This window comes from Engraulis encrasicolus, chromosome 9 (assembly GCF_034702125.1).
Source record: "Engraulis encrasicolus isolate BLACKSEA-1 chromosome 9, IST_EnEncr_1.0, whole genome shotgun sequence".
NCBI lineage: Eukaryota > Metazoa > Chordata > Actinopteri > Clupeiformes > Engraulidae > Engraulis > Engraulis encrasicolus.
In genome coordinates, this window is record NC_085865.1 from 1,208,783 (window position 1) to 1,216,282 (window position 7,500).

The 7,500-nt window shown below is 39.7% G+C and overlaps 1 protein-coding gene across 1 annotated transcript in view; it reads right to left on the bottom strand.

The window, feature by feature from the left end:
• The window catches only part of lnx2a (ligand of numb-protein X 2a), a 63,986-nt gene that overhangs the window by 51,625 nt on the left and 4,861 nt on the right, over positions 1–7,500 (bottom strand). The gene's annotated exons all lie outside the window — the stretch shown is intronic.

A 7,500-nucleotide genomic window follows, 5' to 3' on the forward strand; every position in this document is an offset into this window, starting at 1 on the left:
CACGATTATTAATCACAATTATTGATTTTTGCTGAGTTTGTTAAAAATTATAACAAAATAAAATATAACCAAGAATCAATTATATACGGGATGAGCGAAATAAAACTGAATTGTAATAACTATATAAGAGGCAATAGCATGAAACTTAGGTGGACGGTTTCTGGCCAGAAACACCAGCCTGTCAGTATGTTCTGGCTTCAAGGACGCTCTCAAAGGCAGGCCAATATTGCCACGATTAAATCACGATTGAAATCACGATTTCGATATCACGATTAGTCACGATTTTCAATTATTTTCGATTAATCGTGCAGCCCTAGCAACATGTATGACTTTCAGCCTTGTATTGAGTGTTGCTCTATAAGGCGAAGGCGCTAAAGACAGAGAAGACTTCTCTTTAGCGGTCATGTCCCTCTGTATTGATATTGCAATAACCTGACTAATCTTTACGAGGATGTACTTTATAGACCATGGAAGAGAGACAATCTGCACTGGCATAGGGAGGAATGTTCAGTTTGTCAAAGCAAGGACCTCATATTCCTCTTGACATCATTTTAATCAGTCGAGAACTAAATGCTTCCATCACTGAGAACAACACTAGCGCACACGCAGGTGAGGTGAGGACAAAACTTGGCAAAATATATAAATGCTCAACATTTAATTTCAGTACTGTCTGGGTGAAAATCTTGAACCCAATTCACTAACTGCGATATTTGGAATCCCCCCTCTCCATATTGTTTGACTTCCTTTGCAAAATCTAAGAAATATGTTCTTGCTTTTGCCACCCTACTGGCGAGACGAATGATTGTTTTGAACTGGAAATCTTCTGCACCACCCTCACATACCCTTTGGATCAAGGACATCCTCTATTACAGGGATCAAGGACATCCTCTATTACAGGGATCAAGGACATCCTCTATTACAGGGATCAAGGACATCCTCTATTACAGGGATCAAGGACATCCTCTATTACAGGGATCAAGGACATCCTCTATTACAGGGATCAAGGACATCCTCTATTACAGGGATCAAGGACATCCTCTATTACAGGGATCAAGGACATCCTCTATTACAGGGATCAAGGACATCCTCTATTACAGGGATCAAGGACATCCTCTATTACAGGGATCAAGGACATCCTCTATTACAGGGATCAAGGACATCCTCTATTACAGGGATCAAGGACATCCTCTATTACAGGGATCAAGGACATCCTCTATTACAGGGATCAAGGACATCTCTATTACAGGGATCAAGGACATCCTCTATTACAGGGATCAAGGACATCCTCTATTACAGGGATCAAGGACATCTCTATTACAGGGATCAAGGACATCCTCTATTACAGGGATCAAGGACATCTCTATTACAGGGATCAAGGACATCCTCTATTACAGGGATCAAGGACATCCTCTATTACAGGGATCAAGGACATCCTCTATTACAGGGATCAAGGACATCTCTATTACAGGGATCAAGGACATCTCTATTACAGGGATCAAGGACATCCTCTATTACAGGGATCAAGGACATCCTCTATTACAGGGATCAAGGACATCCTCTATTACAGGGATCAAGGACATCCTCTATTACAGGGATCAAGGACATCCTCTATTACAGGGATCAAGGACATCCTCTATTACAGGGATCAAGGACATCCTCTATTACAGGGATCAAGGACATCTCTATTACAGGGATCAAGGACATCCTCTATTACAGGGATCAAGGACATCCTCTATTACAGGGATCAAGGACATCCTCTATTACAGGGAGTCTTCACCTTTTTGACGTTGAGGCCCATTTTTCTCTGTGCAGAGTGGCCCGGGGCCCATCTAATATTGCCCATGCCCACACACATTATATATAGTATATCATTATTATCATTATTAATATCATTGTTGTTATTATTATTATTATTATTATTGTTATTGTTATTATTATTTCTATATTTTAGGACAAATGCATTTTATTACACTGAATATGTATACCGTTTGTCTTCTAATGTGATCCTTGTGATATAACCTTCATTATCTTTTAAGGTAACTGTGCGTTTTATTAAGTAAGTTGTTTGGATACAATTTATTCCATTTTTCTATGTTATTTCTGGAGGCAAATATATTTTTTTCCATATCTAGTATCTTCTCTATCGTATTGTACCATAATCTTAATTCTGGTTGTTTTTGCTGTTTCCATAACCTAGTGATCTGTTTTATTGCTGTTAGTCTTAAAAGGTTGAATAGTTTATAGTGTTTTCTTTTAATTATGTGTGCTATGTTAATGCCTAAGAGATGAATTGGCTTTAGAGGTTCTTTTAGTCCAAAAATATGTGAAATGGCTCGTTTCACTTCTTCCCAGAATGGTGTAATTTTATGGCATGAGAAAAACACATGTGTATGTGTACCTTGCTCCCCACAGCCTCTCCAGCATTTCCCTTCAGATCCTAGCAAATGAACACTCTGAATTGGTACCAAAAAGAACCTTTGATTTATTTTCCAGCCAAACTCCCTCCAGTACTTTGTTTGTGTTGTTTCAAAATTCTCTTTCCAGGATTCTCTCCATTCATTGTCTGAGATGTTTATCGCCATTTCCTTCTCCCATTTCTCTTTTGCATTATACATCATCTTTTCCATTTTTTTATTGTTTTATAGGCCCCTGCTAATCCACCTCGACTTTCCCTTTTGTTTCTATAATTTAACAGAAAATGTAACACACTGTTTGTTTCTTTTTCAGTATTTTGTTGAATGTAACTTCTTACCTGTAAGTATTTAAAGAAATGCTTTTGTGGTAGGTTGTAACTAGCTGCTAGGGTTTCAAATGTTTGAAGTATATTTTTTTCAGAGAGTTGTGCAAATATGGTTAATCCTGCTTCTGCCCACTGTTCCAAGATGTTATCATGTGTTGCCTTGAAGTCTGGATCATACCTCATTTGTCTTAATCTCACACTGTTACTGTGGATTTTTAAATACTTACATAATCGTCTCCAGTTCTTTATTGTGTTACTGATGCAGAATGTTTGTAGGTATTGTTTTTGTGTATCTGTTCTGAGGAAAGGCAGTGAGCCGATCACACCATTTGATATTTCCTTTTCAATACTAATCCATTTTGTTCCAAGATCTCCTCCCATCCATTTTGTTATTGTTATAATCTGTGTTGCAAAAAAGTAATTTTGTAGATGTGGAACCCCTAAACCTCCTTCTTCTTTAGGTTGAGTTAGTATCTGAAATTTAATCCTGTGTTTTTTACCATTCCATATGAAATCGGAAAGTTTTTTATTCCATGTACTAAAGAATGTTGGTGGTAATACAATTGGTAATGCTTGAAATAAAAAGAGTAGTTGAGGAAGCACCATCATTTTAATAGTTTCAACCCTACTGTATATACCTTCAGGGATTAATTTCCACCTGTTAAGGTCGTTACCTATCTTCAATTCTAAAGCGGTATAATTGTTTTCATATAAATCATTCAAATTTTGACTAATGCGTATTCCTAAATATTTAATAACTTTGGAGTCCCATTTAATACTGTACTGCTGTTTTAATGATGTAAATTAAACAGCAGTATGATGATGCAAACTATATGTATATTGAAGACTTTCTTACATACCCACATACATGACACAACACTACAGCACATACAGGACACAACACTACAGCACATACATCTCACACACCTGCACACAGACCAGTAAATTATTTCTTCTCTCTCTGTCTCTCTCTGTCTCTCTCTCTCTCTCTCTCTCTCTCTCTCTCTCTCGCTCTCTATGTTTTTATGTTCTCATACTCTCTTTTGTTTTGTTTTTTGTGCTTATTGTATGCGTCAACTGTCTAGTGTCGATTTAATGTACAAAAAAAAAAAAAAAGGATTTATAGAAGTACAGAAGTGTGCATGTGAAGGGAAATGGACCTCTGGGGATGGGTATTGTTTACTGGAAACTGAAATGATTATTGAACTGTATAGTATTTGATGTGTAATGTTAGTGAACTGCCGAACCATTGTCCAAGATGTTGTTGGTAAACTACATTGAAATATTGTACACTAAGCTACTTTCTATGAATAAAGTAATAAAAAAAATAATTAAAAAAAACACAGGTCAGTTCACATGCATGGTATTGGTGGGGTCCAGTAATGGTAATAAAGAAGATTTTTTTTTTTTTTTAATGTTTTTTTAGGGGCTTTTAGGCCTTAATTTGATAGGACAGTCTGAGATGGAGACAGGAAGAGAGACACAGAGATGGGATAGGAATGGGGAAATTACCCTGGCCGGACTCGAACCGGGGTCCCCGTGGGTGGGCATGCAAGCCCAAATGTAGGGGGCTTAGCGCGCTGCGCCACTGACCTGTATAATGCACACCGAACAATCCATCCAGTTTTTATGTCTATATAACACTTCCTTCTATTACATCAATTGGTAACAAAGTATGTAACATATAATTATTACAAGCACCCTTGTCCCACATGTTAGTCTAAGGTTTATTCAGTGTACTGTACTGCCCTACAAAAACAAAGTGCAGTAACTACACCAACATTTAAACTGAGAAAAAGGCCTTCAAAATATTGGTATGAGGTTGGATATTACAGTTTCTGCAAATTTGAGATAGCAATATCTCCAAAACGGGACACATTTGGACCACACGACTTTGTCACAAGATAAAGGAGATGTTATGAAGTCCATAATCAGTCTAAACTCAATTGTGACAAAATGTGTAGTTACTGCACTTTGCTTTTGTTGGGCAGTGTAGGTACATGCATATTACATGTTGTTACAATTTAGATACACTAGAATTAAATGGCACACTGCATTCTGCATGAACTGCATTGGCATTCTGTGATATCTACAGTGGTATCAAAATGAGCTTTATGGCATATCAGATAAACCTTAATATGCTTCGAGTTGAGAGAAAAGTCAACAAATGGAGAGTGGGAATGAACAGACTAAAACGAACTACTGCAGGAGGAACCTAAAATACATCTACACCAGTGCTTGACACTAACTTTTTCGCTTACCAGCCATTTTGGCTAGTGGTTTTCCTGACTCACTAGCCATTGGGCCTTTTCACTAGCCATCATTTTCTTAGCCATCATAGCAGCTTTAATTAATTATATAATAGGCTGTAGGCCCTAATAATGTAATGTAGGCTAATATGATATAATATAGGCCTAATATAATATAATATAATATAATATAATATAATATAATATAATATAATATAATATGCTATAGGGCAATTAGAATTGTTAGGCCTATTAACTGGTCCATGCATGCATGCTATGCAAAGAACAGATTTACTGATCTGAGGAATGGCATAGCCTATAGTATATTTAGGCTACCATGCAGAAACACCAAGCACAGTGTTGTGGAAGGGCACAAATGTAAGCTACACGAGAGCAAAATATTTTCGTCTTTAATCTGGAGGGACTCCTTCATGTCATATAGGCCTATCTGTGGAGGTCGCCGTCCAAATTCATGCGCAAAGTAGATAGCCTAAAGTCATTGCCAAGTTGACCGGTCCTCGGACATGGATGTGGAATAACACCTCTTCTGGAATATTTGCTTATAAAAGTATCCACTAGAAAGCACACACAGATGCGGTAACTACAGAAGGGGCTACGACTTCCTTTCATTCCGTTTAATAGTGAGTTGTAAAATACAAACGGGCGAGACGGGCACCTGCGAAGGGACATGCAATGGGATGCTTTTGTGCAGTCTGGAAGGCTACTACTGCGTGTTTTTTTAAGAACGGTTTGACAGTCGGGAACAACAGCACAAGAAACATGGAGGAATATTAAGGTATGAAGACACAGGCAAATCAGAAAATAATTTAAACCAAACATTATTAATGCCGCATGTGTCCTTGTCTTCACTGCGCGAGACTTTCACAAGAGTAAGACAGACTGACATGTTTTCCTCTCGCTTTGGTCATTTTAATGACCACTACTGCTAAGTAGGCTATTGTAGTAATGACAGATCGCAAAACAGGTCAGTTGAGATGAACTTCTCTACTTTATTTTCACGTGAAGGTTTCCAGTGACATTTCGAAGCGCACGCTGATGTCCCGGTAGCTCGCTGTCACTCCTCTTCGCAAGACTAGCTCTAGGCCTATCAGATTCCTGGCTTGCGTGAGACACAGGTGACACGTGACACAGGTGCTTCATGGGTATTGTAGGCTCGCGAAATCGCATTGTATTGCTTTTGTAGCAAAGACGGTCCGAAGAAAAAAAACTACAAAATGCGGTGCCTCATCATTCAGAATAGCAACGGACCCGCCAAAATGGCTAGTGAACCTTCGGTATCTACTAGCCAACGCCGACTTTCACCCGCATTTGGCTACCTGGCGTGTGTTAGTGTTAAGCCCTGATCTACACACACACTACAGTACATCTACACACACAAACTCACACCTACAGAACATCTAGTGCCCTACCAGATACTGTGTAAGACCCAAGAGATGGGTAAGTCAGGGCATCGGCCGCATAGCTAGCTATACATTTTTAACCTCCAGTTCGCTGATGTACACGTTTCAATATGGATCATGTGCCTACAGCAAATGCTCCGTTTAATAAACACTGTACTCCAGATGATAATGCTGATCCCTGAAATGGGAATTTAAATACAGCACAGCACCGTACAGCTGGAAGGCTATTAGGCTATTAGCTATTAGCACCTTAAATATGACAAGGCATTAGGACCCATTTGCAAACAGCTGCCAAAGCTACAGAATCCAACTGTGTTTGTTTGGCTTCTGCTTCAGTGAGTGAGTGCAACAGTACACACCACACTAAACCACACCACAACAAACCATAACAACACACCATAAGAGAGTGCTGGCGTTGCAGCTTCCAGGCTCCATACCTCACAAACACCGACGCAGGGACGGAGTATATCTTCAGGGGGCCCCTGGATCAGACAACAAGAAAGGCCCCCTTTCCATGAGCATTGCAAATCATGGATTTAGGCCACATGTTATAGACCCTATATTGTTGGGGGTTTAGCGGTTTGTCCCCCAAGAAAATGTGAAAAATATAGCAGTTAAAAATGCACTATGAGAACAGAAATACAGAAGCTTGGTCTACAGGGCCTCCATGATTCTGGGCCCTGGGCCCGGGCCCGGTAGGCCTCCGCAGTACTCCATCCCTGCATCCCCTGGAGAGACACTCCAGAAGGAATTCATTCGGGCTGTTGAGGGCGTCACCAGTGTGGCGTATAATTATAATTACACTGGAAAGGGATTGGACCAACCCACACCGCCGGAGCTCACTGATTGGTCGGCTCACTGATTTGTCTTTTTTTTCCTGGCACACACACTCTACTGTAGCTCACCCCTACAGGAGCAGCACAGACAGGAACCCGTGTTGCCAGATTGGCCGGTTTCCCGCCCAATTGGGCTGCTTAGGATGGCCGTCTGCGGATAAAAATGGCTTAAAAAAAAGGGCATTTGGGCAGGTTTTTCTGCACATTTATGGCCATAGAAATCAATCGAGTTTAGTTCAAATTGGGCTGGATTT